Source organism: Anomalospiza imberbis, chromosome 1 (assembly GCF_031753505.1).
Source record: "Anomalospiza imberbis isolate Cuckoo-Finch-1a 21T00152 chromosome 1, ASM3175350v1, whole genome shotgun sequence".
NCBI lineage: Eukaryota > Metazoa > Chordata > Aves > Passeriformes > Viduidae > Anomalospiza > Anomalospiza imberbis.
In genome coordinates this window covers 116,137,128-116,158,321 of record NC_089681.1, presented here as the reverse complement: position 1 = coordinate 116,158,321, position 21,194 = coordinate 116,137,128, and the positions used below count along the sequence as shown (strand labels likewise).

Here is a 21,194-nt window from a genome sequence, read left to right as displayed (position 1 = left end):
TGCCATCTCTTTGTTAGATTTGCAGCAATCCTATTTTGCCTCTACTGTTTTTAAGTCGAAAATGAAAAATTATTTAGAAGATGTTTGTGCATCATATTGTGCTGAATGGTATGTAGGTCAGCATGCTGCACCATAGCAGATAAGGCACAGTGAACAAGTGTTCTATGTACTTACAAGCAAATATCAGTCATAATAGAAGTAGACAGATCTACAAGAGCGTTTTGGCTTAGGAAATGTTTCTTGTCATTAGCATTTAAAAAAAGCTATGAGATTCAGGCCTATCAGCACCGATTCACAGCAAAGCCTGGCTTGCACAGGTTGTTATCTGTTCAGTACAGAGGTGCAGCTGGTTAGCAAATGGATTTGCAGATTTTTTTTTTTTTTTAGCAGGGATGAGTAAAAAGGCAAAGAATCAGGTACTTACAACCCATTCAGAATGTAACAATTTTGTTTGTGTTATAAACCAAACCTTCTGTTTTTTGCAAACTGCATTATTTTTAGAAACAGAACCAAGAAAAAACGTCTGATTTAAAAAAAAATCTTTATTCATATTCCAGTTTCCCTAAGGGCTCCAATATCCATGAAGTAATACCAGCAAAGGGAGCAATGAAGACTGCAGACTTCCATGATTCAGTTTACAATGCTGCTTTATTGTGTTAGCAGTCAAGTCAAAAGCCAATATCTAATATTTTTAATTTTTTATTTCTTCCTCTATGTGTTCTCAGAAATGTGAAGGGGGAAATATGACTGATTCACTCCCTAATGGTATGGCTGAAGGTTAGGGTAATTTTTATTTTATGTGGAAGTGGAATCATTCCTCACAGAGATAATAATCAGGGATGATTCTGAAAGTAGCTCAGTCATGACTGAGTTGTAGGGTGCTGTTCTGCACAGCTATTTGCAAGGTGGTAGGGATAGGTTTCCTTTTTAAGGAAAAATGCTGTTCATGAGCTAATGGGACCACTTATCAGGTATGTGAATGCTGTTCTTTTCTGTATGACAGAGAAAAAGTCTATAAAGTGCATGGAAAAGGTCCTCTCAGAAGGCTTCCTTGGCTAGGGAGGGGGTGGTGTAGGTGCATGCCCTCCTGCCAAGCCTGCATGTAAAGGGAGTGACCAGTGCAGTGACCCAGTGAGGACTACAGCTTCAGACTGAGCTTCCACCTGTGTTTGAAAGGACTGTGGGATGATTTTTAGCCTGTCTCTGGTACTTGTTAGCTGAAAAACAGCTCCATAGTGTATAACTTAAGGAAAACAGCTCTACATAGAGCATGGTTACAGCCAGCATCTTTCCATCAAGGAATCATACAATCACAGCATCATAGGTTCATAGAACATGCTACATTGAAAGGGACTCATCAGGATCATCAAACCCAACTCCTGGCCCTGCAGAGGACACCTCAAGAATCACACCATGAGCCTGAAAGTGTTGTCCAAATGGCTCTTGAACTCAAACAGACTTGGTGCTGTGATCACTTCCCTGGAAAAACTGTTCCATGATTTTAACTTAGGCTGCTGGACTTACTTGGAAGAGCTCAAACATCACAAATAGTAAACACAAATGGGGTCAGTGTTGCTCCTCAACTTGGTTTTATCAAATAATAAAATTGCTCCAAATTTTAGATCAGTGTTAAAGGAATTTCTCCTACATCTGAACCAAAACAATAAGATTTTATGAATACCAGCCTTGGACAGTGTCCAAACAGGAGGATACTAGAAATGTGTACATTAAGGAGTGCATTGCTGAGTCCTTGCAGGAAGAGAACCAAAGCTTAGAATGAAAGGAATAAATAGTAGGGAACACGTATGAATGAAAGGATTTGATTGAATATGTAAGGACTATACAAATACTGAGACTATGAGGTGAAAGTATACAGTAAATATTTGAATTGTTGCCTTGAAAAAGGGAAAGAAGAGATATTTATGGCTGGACAAGTGAGAACAGAAAGGAATCATAAGCAAAGTGCCATGGAAAGCAATGCAGCTTAATATTTAGTCTTTGATTTTGCACAGAGAGTGCTAAAACAAGACATATAAATGCATCATGCAAATATAATTCAGAATGGAGTATGTTGTTGCAGTTCTACTTTTTAGGGTACTGCTGCCTTGTTCAATGTATTTTAGATGTGAATCCAATGATAGGCAAAGTTTGAATCTCCTGTTAACATTTTCAGGTGAAACTAGAAACAGGAGAAGAGCCTCCTCAAATTAAGTTACTTATGGTGTCTGCTAGACTACTGTAAAATTAGCTCAAATTTGCCAAGTCAAAATTATGTTCTGTTTTTTCTGGTCTAAATTCAGGTCACTGAATTTAATGGACATTCTATAGGTGTAACAGAGAGCAACATTTAGCTCAGAAGCTACAAAGAGAAACGTCTCCAATATAATTTTATTGCATTAGTATCTTAAATTGAGCATCTTACTGTTGATTGTAGTAGCAGGTCTCTGCTTGTGCATACTTATCATTGACTGATAAAAGACATTTATAAGCTATAGCATTGATAAGATTCTCACACTTGTTCATGGAAGATGAGCAAGATTTTCTTACTTTTATGCATGTTGAATAACAATACATGATCTGATGGATAGAAGGAGGTAAAGAAATCCTATGCAGATTTTTTTGAGATGAGTATCCTATAGTAAAACCATTTTTAATGCATAACCATATGTGAGTGTCTGTACCATGAATTTAAAATTTACTTTGCTCTTCCTTTAAGGTAAATTTTTCAATTAAGTATTCGTATCTCTATAGATTTTGTAATTGTTAATTTATTGCTCACCTTAACAAAGTTTATATACTGATAGAAAGCATATTTCTTTACCCTGAAATAGCCAAAGTAGGAAGCTATAGTTTTCCCACACTGGCTGAAATTCGTATGTTAGACATAAGGGTGGCAAACATACTAAACCATCTCAACAGATGTGAAGACCTAGTGCAGGTGACCTGGACATATATATGAACTTCAAAATGGGTCCTGCTGCACAAATAAGGTGAATCCTGCATGCCCTTTTCCTTTGCCACCACCTTTTTCTTTGCCACTACCTATCTAAGCAAGTGACATTATTTAAAAGCCTAGAGTTGGGCTGGACTTTGCATATAGAAATCCAGGGTCTCACACACACAGAGGGAACCTTGCTTCAACAGAAATGTATTTATATCAAACCATCAAATCATGAAATGTAAATCTGTGGTAAAGCACAATTTAAAAGTATGCAATAAGAAATGTAACCCTCTTCAGGGCAAATTTATGGATCTAATAATATATATTTTTATAGTAAGGGAGATATATTTGATTGTGCATGTATATTTATAAATAGTAAAACATACCTTTGAAAAATCAAGGACAACATCCTAGAAATCAGTGGAAAAATTTCACTTCATACAAGGGGTAGATTTTATGAAGTGAAATTGCCATTTAAGCCAAAATTATCTGTAATGTGCCCAATTCAATGTAGTTCTTTGTCTTACCATAAGTTTGACATTTTCAGATTGTTATGAAAAAATGCGTCTGAGGCACACTTAGAGAGAGTTTAGTTGCAAGATCTTGCATTAATTACAAAGTTCATGCTTATAATGTCTATTACCTTAGCAAGAGACATGGCCAAAATTCATTGCTAAACTCAGGGTGTGACTTTATGAACCATTGCTTTACTCACATTGTAAAAGAGATCCCAGACCTGGGAAATAGATGGGAACAGCAGCTGAAGGCTCAGGGTGCAGTAGCAGAGCCCTGACCATGTGGGCAACTTTGCAGGGAGCATGGGCAGCAGCAGCAGCAGCACCTGGTGCAGACTGCCATCCGTGCTCAGCCCTTGGGTCTGCCTGCTCTCAAAAGCTTCCTGGCAGGTGCTGCTCTAGTGATGGCAAAATGAGGGAATGCCACGTGTGAGGGGCAAAGAGGACAAGCTCATTGCCTCAGCAGCTGCTCCCTGCACTGAAGAGCTGCAGGTCTACTGGAGCAGAGTGACATAGTGTGGAAATAATGCAGGTCAAGGTAGCCTCCCCGGGGGACACTGAGTAGTTCACCATGTCTCTGCCTCTTAGGATCTACTACCTGCAGACAGACTCAGTTTATCCAGACTGTTTCAAAACCACAGTGTCCTCCATATCTCAAGGAGTGCAAGACTGTGTGCTAACTAAAGAGCAGCCATCGTGGCTGCTGATATAGGTGCTTTTGTTACCTGCATGGGTAAGTTTGGTAAATTGCAATGTAATGGAGAGACATTGTTCTGTGTGTCGATAATGGTGTAAAGTGTTTCTTTCTGACTTATCCTGCTTTTGACAAGCATAATGAATGAGGAAAACATTGTGGGCCCTGTTTGCAGCAGCATTTTAGCTGGCTATCTGTGTTTGGAAAACAGGGGTCAACATCAGCACTTGTAAAATGGTTTTATGTCACTGCAATAAACTGAGTTACAGCAATTTACACCAGCTAAGGACTTGGAACCAGATTTTTAGGAACATTTGATTAAACAACATTTGGGCAAAACTCTGTCTTAGGCAGTTCCACATTTGCATCCAGTAGTGACCTGCACCTGATGTATCAGAGGGAGAAAAATAACTAAGGCAACAAAAGCAGTATGCAATTAAATTGGTGAATCTCAAGCATTGGACTTCCAGAGCTGGACAAGTCAAGCTCATACACGTAAACAGAAATTTACTGATTTTGTAATTTCAAAAGCAGATCAGCAGAACTTGATCTTGCTTGCACTGATGATATCTTTGAATTCAGTGACAGCAGGATCAGGGCTTTAGTCACCATAGGGCTAAACTCAGCCTTACAGCAAATGGAAGAAGGGGTGAGAGTTGATAAGGAAATATATGTAATAATCTCATTTTAGGTTTCATGTTATTTTACTGTAGCTGCTCTGAAGCATGGTACTAAAAACTGGTAAATCAAATAGTCCCACTAAGACCTGATGCAGGGCACCTGCTTTTTCCTGTATTATATAAAAACACCAAAGGAAAAATTAATAACGAAACAAGAACAGCTATAAAAAGGTAGGTAGGCAATGAAAAATGACTGTGTTCAGGGACAGAAAACAAATGCCAAAAGACTCGTATGTTGTACAGACAAAAAATACTATACATACTGCTAGAAAGCCAGCATATACACCATATTATTCTTTAAAGCATTATGGATAAAACTTGTAAAATCCTTCACAGCTTCCTGTTGACTCTGAATATATTGTGATTTGCCTAGTGTCAGTCAGAAGTAGGATTTTTAGGATATGTCTGAGCTTGGTTCTGTTACCATTCAAAGCCAAAATTCAGTTTCTTAAGTCTTCTCTGAGAGTTATTAGTGGAGTTTACCACATTGGGCTAATGGACAAAGAGGCCAATTTTGAGCAAATAAAAACACTAAAACATGATGTGCAATTGCTTGATGGCAAGGCTACAGTTATTAGCACTTGTAAAACTGCAGACACAATTAATGGAACATGGCTGGGACATCCACTGAAAATCAGATCTATTGCTGTGATTTAACAGAGTGATTCCATAAATGCCTAAAAATAAGAAGTGGGTAAGAGAATAGGCTAAGAGGAGAAGAATCAAAGAGTTTGAAGGTGGTGGAGAGAAAATGTAATTAAGTAGGCTAATAAATTTCTGGGGAGGGAGGTGGTGTAGACACCCATAGTGGGTGAGATTTATAGGCAAAGATGTATCTTCTAGAAGCACCCAGGAGAAAGAATTATTCCTATGCTTGTAGCATAGCCTTGAAAAAACAGGGGGGGTTCAGCCCTTTGTTACTTTGCCTTCATTGGCATTTTACTCTACCCAACATATAAGTCATGTCTAAAGTCCCTTATCACAATCCCAGGACGCAGTCGTTCTGTTTCAAAAGTAGATCCCATCATGGTAGGAGTACCAGAGCAACATAGATCGTTTAGAATACCTTTTTCTGTTACTGTAAGGTCTCACAGTAATCCCTTTTGGTCATAATCAGCACCTAGAGAAGTCTCCACAACTGAACAGGGCTTCTATGCTAAAGCCTTCAGTGGATAAGTGGTGCAGCCAGCCCTTTTGTAGGCTTCTTCCTCATCTCAATTTCTTTTTGCTGTTTGGTCACATATGGACAATAGAACTCACTATCCTGATTTGACACAAAGTAATGCACTTATTTCAGAAAACAACAATGTCTGAATTAAATAACTCTGCTGGATGGCACATGTGAGAAAGCACACATATATATATATACAGGTGTCCACATACACACTTTTAGAAATGCTCATTTGACGAATTAATAGCCTAAAAACTTCCCAAAAAAATAAACATGCAAGTAGTGATTCATACAAAAAGCATTTCCTTCTGATTAAAGTGTCAGTTCAGTGTAAACAGGGCAGAAGAGCGTTTTTAAGAGAAGGTTATGAACCCCTTCCTCACAGTGCCGTGCTGCTCTTCAGCATGCAGTGACACAGGGGGTCGTGCAGCTACTTTTTGGAGTTATTACTTATGTTGTAAAACAGAGGCTTACAAGCTGGGGCTTTGTCATTTGGTTATGAAATTAACTGATTTGTGCACATATTCCTGTAGATTCGAATATTTTATCAGTATGGAGCGCAAGGCATGAAGGCCATTCCTGTGCCACAGCTGTCTGAAGTATATGTGTGAGGCAAACGAAGTGAAAAAGAAATTTACGTACAAAAGAAATCTAAAAAAGAAAGGGAAATGGTCCTTGATGTTAGAGCTTGTCTTGCTTTATTCTGGAATTCTGTTGTTACTTTTGAAAATGTAAAAGCAGTTCCAAAGCACATTGGCACGTGCATGAAACTGCAATACTCACTTGGCACTGCCTGTTCCCAGTGCTGGCAGTGTGGCACATAGACCTCTTTAGCCTCTTCCTCTGTTGTTTTCTGCACAAGAGCCAACCATTGTGGCTACTCATGAGGCAAGGCTGGCAGCTGAAGAACCCAGATGCCAAGCTCTGGATTGTCTGTCTGTTCGGTTTGTGGCTGTTCTCTTCCCTGGCATCTGCCCTGGCACTGCAGCAGGCTGTGTAACCGTCTGTGGAGTTGGGTTCAGGATTAGGCTTCTGCTGGATAGCATGCTCTCCTGGTCACTGTTTGCCTTTCGAATTACCCTTGATTATGAGGAATGCGTTTCTCTCCTGCAGACTCCACCCAGGACAAGCGTGCTTGTGCAGTGCTGTTTGGTGGAGAAAGGGTGGGTGCTCCCCTCCCTTGGCACAGCACGGTTTTAGCTTTAGAGCAGAGCATGAGTAATTTCAGCCCTAAAAACCCAACCATCTCCTCTCAGCCAGGAAAATTTTCAAGTTGAATGTGATAAAACACTAGTATGTCTTTTATGTGGCTGAGCCCCCCAGGCCCCGGCAACGGCCTGAAGAATGTAATCTCTGGTTTGTGTTAGCCCACACGCCTGCAAAACTCTGCTAAGGCTCTGGCTGATTTTTAATCCACTGCAAGTGTAACCACTGAGCTACATGAGGTGGTTGTTTTTCTTTGGGGGTATTTATCTTTGACACCGAGAAAGTTCAGCTGGCAATTCAAGCAGGGAGATTTCCAGGACAATAGAAGTACCACTGGCAAGTGCCTGAAGGGGTAAAGTGTCTTTTCTTGTAATTTATTAGTGTAATATTGTTATATCTTTTGACAACAATCCTTAATCATTAACATATGTTCTTCTGCCTTTCTTCCCTTGGATTTAGAGAATACCAGCTGACCAGAACCTATCAGTCTCTGGGTCAAATTTCTTTGTCACTACATCTGCCTGATGCTGGGTTGAGCTAGGGAAATGTTTCCCATATTGAGATCAGGCTCTTGACCCACTGGCACAACACTCATCTGAAGCCTGATTTTCAAAGGACATTTCTTTCCTCTAGAGTCCTCTGTAACTTATCTATGGATTGGTATAGCTCCAAGTCACTGCACTCACATGTGCATATGTTGAGAAAGGCAGGAAAACTCGCTAAAAGGGCTTGATGCAAAACCTGTTTTGAACCCTTCTAGTATCATAAAGTTGCATTTGTCGATGTTCTGTGAGAATGTTTCTAAAAGAAAGAATTTTTAGTGAGAAGATAGAGAAAGGGATTGTTTAGCAGTCCCTTTGTTGGTAAGTATATCTGTAAAGGGTACAAAGAAGGATGTGCCTGGTTCAACATTTGTAGATGCTAGGCCAGTCAAAGCATCAAAGAATCACAGAATAGTGTGGGTTGAAAGGGACCATCAGAGGCCATTTAGTCCAACTCCCACTGTGAGGCACAGGGACATCTTGAACTAGATCAGGATGCTCAGAGCCCCATCCAACCTGACCTTCAATGCTGCTGAGAGTGATGGACAACATGGGACTCAGACACTTTTGTAAATATTATCTGTTATGAGACTTTTGAAAAGGGAACACTGGGATAGAGGAAGCATTGCTTGTCCCAGCTGGACATCTTAAGTCACAGAACACCAGCATGGCTGTAAGACTAGCTGGGAATGAAGGTGATAGTTCACTACCTGCATTTTTTCTTTTATCTTTTAGCTCATACTTCAGGTGCCTCATACCCCGTAATATTTCATACAGCTAGGAATACAGAAGTGCAGGAGGGAGCAGCACAGTGCAGCTGTGTGACTGATGCCCTGTGGGCACAGCCAGTAGCAATGGTATGCTCTCACCGCATCAGAGGCATTGTCACACCATCTATCAAAGCCTGCCACAAGCATTGTGTTGCCGACCCAGGCACGTCCACCACATCCAGAGCTACTACATATCCAGTTCATCTCCGGTTTTTACTAGAAGTTACTTTCAAAAATATTTTTGTTTGGAATTGGAAGCACTCTGAGAAAGGCCAGTGTCCATGTTATTCTTTCTGACTGGAGGCAAAGAAAAAGTGGCTTTTCGACAATTCATCAAATTCTGTTTGGACCAGGGAACTATACTATGGTATTGTGCCAAACTGCAATGCCAGCTTTCAGTAATATGTCAGAAGATAATTTACACATAAATTTCATACTCAGAATATTATTGAACAATGCCTTTCCCAATTTTTTAAAAATGAAGATAATTTATAAACCTCAGAAATATAATATAATGGCACATCACATAGTCATTACCATTTAACAAAAAGTCTATTAATTTATTTTCTAGTTAGTACCATTTTTAATATTATTTAAAAATTCTCTTTGTTTATAGAATACATTTTTCCTATCAGGAGGAAATAGAAAAATTTCAGCCTCCCAAAATGATCAAGTTGTTTGAAATAATTTTATAACAAGAACCTGTTGGTGATTTCTAACAAGTAAATTGCTTTCAGTTGGAATGTGAAATATGTCAAAAATATTTGAAATAAAAGTTAATTTTCTAAATATACTTTGGATTCTATTTTCACATTTGAAAGTAACTACAAATTCTGGCAGCAGTATGCACAGGTTTTTATTTATCACTTTTAAACTGCATAAAACCCTGTAAGCTAGTCAAAAACCTCTTGTGTAACCTGGACTGCTAAAGTTTTTTTTCAAAGCTTCTAACCTGTGATGGTCTTTAAATCTATTTTTAAGGTATTTCATGTCTGGAGCCTGCAAATGACCACAGTCAGAGAACATACAGTTTGTGTTGGCTGTGCTGGTTGTGGGGAGCTGATGTTGTGACCGCTTAGCTAGAAGTGCCCTCCCGCCCCAAAAAACAGGGTGATGCTGCAGCATGGTTTCAGGATGCCCTGTGACGTGCTCTGAATTGTGTCTGGGAACAGAATCAAGAGATTTTCATTTTACCCTCGACATGCACTACACTTACTTTATACCCCATTCATTCTCTGGTATAAATCAGTGGAGGCAGGTGCTTATCACTTCTTACATCAATAAATCCCTTCTCAAAGACTGAAAAGATACACGACTCATCATTTGTTTTGGAAATCCAACCTAAAGAACAAAATATGGAAACATTATCATTATTTGAAATTATATTTGGACAACAAATGACAGATGTATGCTGGTGTTGCATTTACCTCTTCTCCTTAATCATGTAATTTTACAAAATATGTAGTTTTGGTCTCTCATCCCTGAAGAATTTAATCAGTAGTGGTTGGACCGTGTAGATACTATGTAGTCAGTTTTTTGTGGTACAAACCCCTTTAAGAATAAGTTGGCAGAAAAAAATTATTTAAAACCTCATTAAAAGGAGCAGCTAAGGTTTGGCACAAACAAATCTCAGTGTGGGAATTAATTCTTTTTCACCAAATTAAAGAATATCAGTTTGTTTGTTTTAAAATGATATCGGTGCAGCAACCCCCCCATACTTCCTCCCCCAGAATATAGCTGATCTGTTGTTTTTGATGCTTTTTTTTGTGCTTGTAGAATTCCTATATAGCTTCTATTTGAGATGAAATTTGGCAAGTGATTAGACCATAATATGTCTAAATGCTTTGTGTATTTTGGAGAAAAAATAAAAAGAGCTGAGATAATAAAGCTCCAAAAGTTGCTGCTGCATATGTACTGCAAGTGCTTTTCAAAGAAGTTTCATAAGATTTTTAATTAGGTGGCTAAGACTACACATGGTAGACTGGAACTGTTTGGTCTGTGGGGTAAATAATGTGCATTTTAAAAACATTTATAAATACATATTCCCCCACTTGACATTGCTATTCCAGTCCACTGAGTAAATAATGCATATTTTTAAAAATTCATAAATACATATAATATGTAAAAAAGCTGCCCAGATACTGTATTTGGGACCTAGAAACTTGGATGATGCTGAAACAGACACAGTCCCCGAGGATAACGATACATACTCTATAACCTCCCATGAAAGATTTCTTTCAAAATAAAGCAAGGAAGGAAATTCTATAGACTAAATTACGCTCAAATAAGATGAAGGCAGTGACGCAAACCTTCAGAACTCTGCAGAGTCAAAGCAAAGTTTTCCTTTGTCCTCAGATCATGCTGCTGAGGATTTTTTACTCCATTCCTTTCTTTTCCTTCTTGCTACCTTAAGAACTGCATGATTTAAGAAAAGAAGGTCAGCATTCATGTTTCATTTCTTGAGCCCTGTGGATCTGAATACACATGGATTATTCAGATAGAAAGGGTTTATTTCTCTGCAATAGTTTTCTGGATTTGTTTATTTTTAAATTATTTTTTAATTAAAGGAATATAGAAGTAATCTCAAGCATCCAGAGTGCCCCAGTTTGAGGAAGGAAATGCAGAAACTCTAAATAAGAAGTATAGATGAATAGGTCAGAGCTTTCACTTTTGTATTTCTTTATACAGCAAAATGCTGAAGCACACACTTAGCTTAACTTTAAGTGCATGCTTATCCTCACTCCTATTCAGCAGAAAACTTAAACACATCCTCCAATCAACTTCAACTAGAGCATATATATTTTTCTAAGTCAGTGCTTCAAGTTACAGTGATAAAGGATTCCTGGCTCAATCTCCATCAGCAAGATTAAACATTACTAAGGTATGTAGACCTGCTGGGAATTGTGCTGTGTAGTGGTCAACAAATCTGCTCCCTCCTGCTCTGTGCATTTATTTTCAGGTATGCAGTAAGATGTGCCCACAGGGTGCAAATTCTGCCCAGCTGAATGGCAGCCCTTCATGTCATCCTGAATTTTATATGGAACAGAAAAAAATGAGACCCCAAAGAGAGCTGGGCTGCAAAATTGCCCATAAAATTATAAGGAGTGAGTTTGATAGGAAATGTTATGAATTTTAACCTCTGATTTGTTTTTTTTTTTTTCCCTTTCCTTTTACACAGAGACCACCTTCATGTGATCTGTTTCCTTAGTGGAATTATTCCTCTGTGTATCTTTATATCATTTTCTTAGCTCCTAACCACTGTATTTCTGCACAGTTTCGTATCTGCTAGCCCCAGCATTTCCAGCCTATGAAAACCTCATAAATCTACTTCATTTTTCTAATAAGACATGAAAGTCCTTAATTGGCCTTAATGAAATGCACTTAAAGGGCAATAAACGTGTTTAAGCCCCTCTTTCAGGGTGAGCTACAGTACTCTCACTCTGCTCTGTTTTAGCCTTTGTGGTAATTAATCACTTATTCATATGTGGCACATCAGTAACAAGATCAAGCAACTACTGCACAATTGCATGATAATAAGCTGCTCATATATGTGTCAAGATTTAGCAATCCTTTTTAAAGCCTAATTTAAACTCATTTTACAACTAAGCAGGCTGCTTCTCTGAAGTATTTCTACCCAGTATCTTTTTTACATATTGCTGCTGAAATGCCATCTTTTTATTTTGTTTATAGAGCTGCATTTGCCTGAAATCTACTCATGGCACCAAAATGAATTACAGCAAAGTGAGAGCCTTACCACTGTATTTTTGCAAAGGCTTTATCTTTGATCAAAGACCACAGTCACCCTCACACAGAAGGAGAGGCCACAGAATTAGCATCCATTAGGATAACATTTTTGAAAAGTAATGAATTACAATGAAGTTTTATTATCTAGGCTTCTGAGGCTGTGTCCCCTGTGAATCTTATGCTGGTTGCCTTTGTCAGTGGGTAAGAGAACAATCTGGGTGAAGGGAACCAAAGTTATTTTCTAGCAGTCAGGCCTTTGATTCCTGGCAATGAACCTGCTCCTTAAATCTGACATCTGATCTGTATTTGCTGTAAGTTCAGGAATTTCATTCTTCAGAGACAGAGAAGCATATATATTAGAATCTGAGATCAATTAATATTGACAAAAGTTGATGTCTTTTGCCAATCCAGTGGCCTGAGATTAAAACCAGCAGTGTCTAAAAAGTCTCTGAGACACATACTCACTTTTACCAACCAGGTCTTGTACCCCAAAGTGACATATTCATTGGAAGTGACCTATGAATAGGAAGTGAGGCATTTGTATTTGGTTTTCAAACTAGCAAGGGACCATGTCAGGGCTTAATACATATTAAAAACAATGGATATAAAATGGGGATGGATTATCTCAGGTGAAAGAGCTGTTAAAAACTATATTTTTAGTTTCAGTTTTAGAATTGTGGACCCTATTTTTTTACAAAATTATTTCACAACAGCAGTAAATAGAGCCTGCAAAATCATATATAGATTTCTAATGGTTACTCGTTGTCTTTTAGGCATTCTGAGTTCTTTAAAATTTGTCCATTGCTGTATTTGACCTACAAGAAGCAGTTGTGTTTCTTCTTGTGGATGGAGGCACTTAGAAACCAGAGACCATGTGAGTGCATGGGCACTTTAAAATCACTTCTTAATCCAGCTCTGCACAGTAACCTGTATACGGTAAAAACATAGTTATCTGTGAGCATACTTGTGGGAATGTGTGTCTTGGCTGTGGTAAGGTTGTCAGTAATGCTAGAGACATGCCCTATATTCTGGCAGCTCAGGATTGACACCCATGTATGATTTCTGGTTTGGACTCAATTTTAATATAGAGAGACAAGAGAAGGAAGAATACAAGTTCTTTTCCTAGTCATCCTCCCCATGCAAAGAAAATGGACCCATATAATCTTCGGTATTTAAGTGCTTGTGGGAAATGCCCTGACTGGAGAAACCATTTCCAGAGGGGATGATAGAGTACATTGAGGAGAGCCTGTCACAAGCCACATCTTTTTGCTATAAAAGCAGCTTACGTCACATATTGCTGATCACCTAAAGCTCAGCAGCAGAACACAGCAGGTTTTTGTCAGCTTTGAAATACCCTTATACCCAGAGTTAAACAATTTGAGGAAACAGCCAGATTGGAAGAATGGAACAATTAAAACCCTATTAAAGTTTAAACACTTTTCAAAAGTGGAAGATAACTAGGGAAGGTTTAAACAGTTCTTCAGTCTGTAGCTGCAAGCAATTGGGACCAGCAGGAAAGAAGGCAGTTGGGATAAAGCCTTATTCCAACAGTTGCTCATTCTCCAGGAATTGATGTTTTCAGTACATTGTCAGCTCAGGCAGAGGAGGCTCAGCTATGGAATAGTACCACAGAAGTATGAAGGCTTCTGCAACACAGTTAAAAATGTACTAGAAAAATAATTTGTTTAATAGAAAATATCAAAAAGAAGGTGGAAAGAGTGAAGAGTTGGACTAGACTAAATCTGAACAGTCTATTTCAGTCCTCAAGGCACTCAGTCTCTATGATAAGAACCAGATTGTGCCCACAATCTGGGTGAAGACACTTTGAGAGATGTTATGGGAAATCCTAAAATTATTGCTTGAAAAAGCTATCCAGATTTATCAATCACACGAAATCATTTGGTCGTAATAAATAAGGAGACGCTTATGGGAGGGATTAGGTGCTGTGAGGTTCTGGATATGGCACAGAATGTAAAATGCTGCCTTGGAGAGCAAAGGGAATGGGGATGGGGATGGGTGGAGAAAGCTGCTAGAAGTATCCAGTACATAGTTTTAGGAATAATTCTCAGCAAGAGACGTGGGGGAATTTTAAACAATCAAGAACATGATTCCTAAGGTGTTTCAGATATATGTTCTAGAAAGAATATCCAAATATAGTTTAGACATTGGAAACAATCTCAGAAGATGACTGCAGTATTTTATATTGGGCTTGTGTTTTTGAGACAGTATGGCATGAAAGCCAAAAGCATAAATGGGTTAAAAAAGAGATTGTGCTACCACAGTCATCAGTTGCAACTTTTGGTTCAAGAAGCCCTTAAACCAGCTTCTGATGAAAGCCAGTAAAACATACCAAGGAATCAGCTCAACCATCTCTCATACCCTTTCTTTCAGTATCCACTGTTATTCAGTATTGGAGATACAGTATTGGGAAAGATGGACCTCTGATATGACCTTGTTTAATGGCATTATAAATAAACTGAGAAAGCTATGAAATCTCCTTCCTATGCCAGAAATATAGTCCATGTCAAAAAAAAAAAAAAAAAACAAAACCAACAAACAAACAAACAAACAAAAAACATCAACAAAAATACCCCCATACAAATAAAAAAATTGGCATTAATTTGTTTATATTGGCTGGAAAAATCCTGGTACTTGTCCTTAACTGTTATTTTTATTCTTATTCTTTCTCTGGGATATTCTACTAGAGAGAGAAGGGAGACTGCATATCAAGTCTGTACACTTCACATAGAATTCATAAATGTCTGATTCTGGATATAGGACAGTTGTCAGGAATTTGCACTGCTCAAGCTTTGAAATAAGGTTGTAGATGCAACACTACTGTTCCTATTATCCAGTAAATTTGTAGAAAACCACAACTAAAAACTTCTAAAGAATCTCCATTCATGTAGGCTGTAGTCAATCTCATCTCTATTTAGCACACTGAAATTACAGAGCAGCACTAATGAATCAAGCATAGGTTATCAACTGCTACTATTTTGTTCAGCTGAAAACTGAAAACCAGGATATTTAAATTGTCAGAAAGTAATTTCAGAACCCCCAAAGACTTGCAGAAATAAAAAAGAACAGATAAAGCAAAATAGGATTACTTGCAACTTGGGAATTTCCTCCATGTCATGAAAATGATGCTATGTGTATCTACAACACAAGAAAAGAGGAAGACCTAGCAGTGGTGTCACAAAGAGAAACTTCAGGATTGCAGATCTTACATGCTTTTTTAGTTGTTCATCCCTGATGAATTGATAGCTGATGGACTTAGTGCTGTCTGCCAGCAGTGCTGCTTGTGGAGTACTGCAGTACAGCATAAGACCATTAGTGCAGCTGGTCTATTTTTTTTTACATTCTCATATCTTTAAAGAACTGTCTTTAGAAATTTCAAGTTCTGCATTATTTTGAGCAATCATTGCTATTATTGTCACATCTAGCAGGCAAAGTTCTGTATTTTTTAAGAGGTTTGAGACAAATGAAATAATTGATAGATGTTCTTGTTGTATGCTGCCTAACCAGGACTCAGGTGCTGAGCAAACACAGCAAGAAAGACAAGGAGCCTGCTCCTTGGCCTTCTACAGAGCGGGAAGCATGTGCCTGGCTAGTTGGTTGTATATTTGTATTTTTGAGTAAGCACTTTGCTCATTTTCTGTGATGTGAGCTAGTGCACTAAGTCCTGACATTAGAAAGTTGTCACAATATGCTTGCATCAAGTTACATGGATGCAGACTAAAAACCTCATACATTTCATTAGGACTGAAGTGAATGAAGGAGAAAGATCTGTGTGGAAAAATCCGTCTTTGTTCTCAATTCTTGTAAACCAGGTGATTTCCCCTCATGGTCAGAGGCGGACTTTTAAATGAGAAGGCTGATGGTTGATCCTCAAAGCCACACAGAAGTGTAAGTTCATTTGATTTCTGAAGATTCACCATCTATTTAGACTGTCTTGGTAAGGCTGCTGCTATTTCTTGACTAATGTAATCCTCAATCTAGCCATCTGTTCCCTCCAAACAACTTTTGATGTTTTTTGGTGAAGTCTCAGAACCCACCCCCAGTTGGGGTGAGTCCGGGATGGTGGTAAAGTCTCTCCTCCAACCCATGTCTCCAAAGACTCAGTAGTCTTCAGTCGTCCGGTCTCAAGGTAGTTTATTGTATGTTATCTAAAAGATTTCTCCCTGAGCTGCTGCGGTCCGTTCAGCAGTCAGGCAAGGGCACACTCCGACACCCAGGGAGCTGGTGCCCTCTTTTATATCATACATTACGTATTAGATGTTTACAGTTTTTCCCCAATGCCCATCACCTATATTGAACAGTGACTTTCTACTCTAAACCAATCTGTGAGTGCTAACATCACCAAGAACATGGAGGTTAGGAAGAAGAAGGAAAAAAGAACAGGGCACACCCAAGTCCCTCCATCTTAGAACCTCTGACCCCCATGTACAAAACTCAGACCCTGCTGTACAAGGCTTAAAACCCCCCTGTACAGCACTCAAAAAATCTTCCTTTCACTTTGTGACTACTTCTACTATAACATCTAAACTTTTGTGATTTCTTGTTCTTCCTGCAAGGTTGGTAAATTGTTCCATGGATCAGGTTCAAAGCCACAGGGGTCTGTGGCTGCATTCCAGGGTCTCAAATGCTTCTGATCTGGGCCCGGAACATCCAAGAGTGTCCAAGGGATATTCTGGGTTCCGACAGTGTAGATTGGCTAAAGTTGACATGAGATCATTCCAGCCAGTGTACATAGTTCTCTCCTTCAGGGTAAAAATGCTGTTGCTTTTCAAGGTGCTAAGTGAGGGAAGAGGAAAAGATGATACTGTGGGATGGACTGCTGGAAATGGAAAAAGGAGAGGATGTGGTAGAAGACTTAAGGGTCCTAGACTTGTTGCCTATGGAGAATGTTTACTTTCTGCTGTTTAACATACAGGTGGGAAAAAGGCCAGAGTTCTGACTCTGATTAGAGACAAGAGTGGAAATGTAATGAAGGAAAGTAAAGAATGGAAATTTAGTGTCAGGTTTAGGGACTTTTTGGGGAGAAGATTGCATCTCTGTGGTGGACTATTCTTCAATTAATTTTCCAGTTGCTTTTTAAAACTCATTCATGCTGTCCTCATTACATTCCATGATGTAATTAAGTATGGCAAATCACGTCCCCTTTTGTGTTTTACTTGTTAGAGTCATTCAGCGAATGACCTTTCCCGGATCATCTTTCCTATGCTGCTCATGATTGTCGATTGCTCTTCCTCTCAGTCCTTCCTCTTTCCAAACTGAAAACTCCTTCTCTATCTACTCTTCACATGGCACTCACTCCACATCTCTGATCATCTTTGTCACTATCCACAATGCCTTTTCTGACTCTACTGTTACTTTGTTGAGGTGGCTGATAAAAATATTCAATATGTGCAGCATTCAAAATTATAGGTGAACAAGGCAGAGGCAGAATAATGTTCCCATTTTCTTTGCTATTTCTTTCTTAATAGTTTCTAATGTTTTACTGGCCTTTTTGAATATTGCTGAATGTTGAACAGACATTTCTAGATTAGTATTCAAAATTACTCCAAGAAATCTTTCCTAGTGTCAATACTAGTGAAAAGCCTGTCTGTGTAGTTAAGATTTTTTTTCTGCTTGTTCATGACTTCTTGTGGGTCAGTGTTCAATTTTGCTGATACTGCACTGCACAGTCCCTCAGCACTGTGAGAATCTTTTGTGAGAATCTGGCTGTTTCAGTTCTGAGGATCCTGGAAAACTTTCTGTTATTAGCAAACTTTCTCAGCCTCTCCATTCTCTTCCTGTTCCACGTTATTTACGGTATGTTGAAGCACACAGGTCTGCCCATGCGTCCCTGAAGATCTGGTAACCTTCCTCTAGGAGGAAAGCCCTACTTAACTTTAACTCTTTGTTTCCTGTCTTTTAACCAATTATTAAGTCATCAGAGTACTTTGGGTTTTATTGCACATTGATTTAATGTCTTTAAAAGCTTTTGGTGAAGGATGTTGCCAGACCTATTTCTTTCAATCAAAAAATACTTTCTCAGCTGGATCGCTTACTACTGTTAACACTTTCATTACATTTTAATGGATTGGTGAGGTATGATTTCCCTTTGCAGAAGCTGTCCCAATGTATCATAGTTATTTACATCTCTACTGCCTATGTTCCTTATTATTGATTGTACCAATTTTGACCCTAATGATATCAGACTTATGAAGCTGTAGTTTTCCGTATCTTCCCCTGGGAAACTTTTTAAAAACCCATCAGAGCTGTCATTTTTTTATTACCTGATACAAGTTACTTACAGTTTTAGAAACTTCTTTAGAGCTGTGTCTATATAAAACGTGACAGAGTTTATCCATTTTTTTTCCTTGACTTAAGTTTGAAGGATACAGATATATTTTGTTTAGTTTTCAAGCTTCTCTTATACTTTATTGCTTAAGCCAAAAAGCTTTTCTGTATTTTTAGTTTTTTTTGATAGGTGACGAGTGTATTTTCTAAGCCAGTAACATTAGATCTGAAATATTTTGCCATTTTAGCTGCTCCTTTTAAAATTTTTTTCACTGTAATATTTGTCTTTACTTTCATCCCATGTTGAAACTGGAAACAACTCACAGTCTATTATTTTCCAAAGTCTTACAATCTGTAAACAACCATGAGACCATGGTCATGCAGAGGGTTTGATTACAAGGTTACAGCTAATGGAATAATGGAATTGCTCTGTCTCTGAATCAGTACCCTCCTAATGACCTATGAGCTTGCTGCCAGTGTCAAACAAATTTGATAGAAGGGTAGATCTGAAATATTATTGCATTTTTAAAGTTTCATGGAAATTGGGTACTGAAGAGGGACCTCAGCTGAATGACTGCAATGACCTGAAAGTCAAAAAAGGTAAAACTCAGGCATTATCCTGTTTCTCAGGAGATGGATTTATAGCCAGAAACAGAGCAAGGGCTGTCGAGACAGGAGACATAAGAGAATCTGAGTCTGGTTCTGGGAGAAGTTTTGAGAGAAGGAAGACACAGATAAGTATAAAAACTTATTGCATTAGTTCTTCAGCTCGTGAAGTCAATTTCCTAAAGTTTGAATTGACAACATGATGAAATTATGGCTAAATTCTCTCTGTCCAAGAATATTCTTTAAGAGGGAGAACTAAAAGTCAGCTTGCTATGACTCCCTAGAATACTACTTTTTGTTGGGTGAAGAGCTAATTCTACCCCCCTTGCAGTAAAATGTCCCCAGAAACCTATTCCAAAGGTAATCAGTCTTTTGGACTCTTCACCCCGAGGGAGTGATGAGAAACAGCCGCTGCCTGTGCAGCACCTCTGTACAACCCCACAGCTTGCTTGGCCAGTCTCAGGCCTCTTCCAGATCATGGGTGCTGAGACAGGCAAGGAAGGCTTGAGCTGGGGCTGACAGCAAAATGCTGCAGTGAGGAGGGGGTGCTGTGCATGTGCTTGGAGGGAACCTGTTGTTTTGGGGTGCCCTGATGCTGCAGTGAGGATGCTTGGAGGTGACTTTATTATCCAAATGAGTGCCTCTAGCTCAACTGTCTGCTGTGAACTGTAGTTCTCCTCGTTCACTTACATGCTGCTTAATCCCATACAGGATCACCCTGCTAATTTGGAATAATTAAAAAAAAAATCAACAGAACCAAACAACTTGATAATATGTGCTAAGGAGAGCTGGCACGATTTGCTTGTCTGTAGCACTTAGAAATGAAACGCTCCATCAGCAGGCTTCCTCAGTGCCATTCAAGGTGATGTAAACATGTACCAAAAATCTGAATAAAGTCATATTTCTAACGGTGCAGGCAAAAATTCTGACCTAGTTTAATCAGTCACTGTGCTTTTCTGGTTGTTCTGATTTGTTGTTCATTTGTGTTGGGCAGCTGGACAATAGGATTTTGCATGGGCCACAAACAATGAAATAAAACAGCAAGATGTACTGTATTTTACTGAAACATAGTATAAAGGGCAGCAGGGGACTAGTCAAAGCCCAATATTCTGAGACTGTAATTTTTTATCACTAGTTTATTTCCTAAACCAAAATGTTTTTGAGTGTAAATATTGGATGAAAGCAAAGCTGCACCACATTGGCTGTCATGGAGGCAAGACCAAAACCTAGTTTTTATTAGAATTAAATTAATATGGCATAAGTAGTTTTATAGTTGTAACATTTTAATATTATTTATGTTCTAACTGCTCTGCATAAATAGAACTGTTCCTTGCTTCTTTTGGTTTTACTACTAATAAAAAGTAATGGGCATAATAATTCAGGAACTGTTTGCATTTCCAGGCACTTTTGTTCTGTCATGTTTACCTACTCATGGAGACATACTGAAAGCCAGACCACAAGAAGCTTTAACACAAAATATAGCAGCCACTTTTCAACCAAACTATGTATCTGGAAGCAGGAGGACCCTAAAGCAAATACTTACAAATAGGATTATTGATGAAAGGTCTTTCCAATAAAAAGAAGAGTGAGAAAGTAGCTCTGTGTAGAAATCTACTAGGATGGCTTTTCAGTTTTACTCAGTGCATTACACTAATTACATTATAGGTATATTAACAGACATATTTCCCTAATTACCAATTGATTTCCCAGACTACTCAAAAATGTGCAGAAAAAGCCCACTACTTGTGATGGACATGAAGGTAATATTTTAGCACTGTCAACTTGTTGCATTTCAGTCAAAAGGCATTTTTAATATGGAAGTATGCCATCAGTCCCAGTGCCAAGAAAGCTAAGAATCTCAATCACCATAAAACTCATTAAATCAGATTGTACTTCCAGGGTCTCTAAAAACAAAGGAACAAATGTAGATTTCCTCTGCTAACGTGCCAAAGGATGTGGTGTATGAGCAGTATTTTTACATTTTAAAGTATATTTAGCAGTACAGCTTGGAATATAGAAAAGAAAATGGCTGATGTTCTG

General features: G+C 38.6%; 1 long non-coding RNA gene across 1 annotated transcript; it reads right to left on the bottom strand.

Moving 5' to 3' along the window:
• Positions 1–9,721: 9,721 nt before the first annotated feature.
• LOC137482755 (uncharacterized) lies at positions 9,722–10,977 on the bottom strand. The gene is made up of 2 exons (XR_011004200.1): positions 10,829–10,977; positions 9,722–9,860 (listed from the first exon to the last, which is right to left on the bottom strand). It is a non-coding gene; the product is annotated as an uncharacterized lncRNA (long non-coding RNA).
• Positions 10,978–21,194: the final 10,217 nt, after the last annotated feature.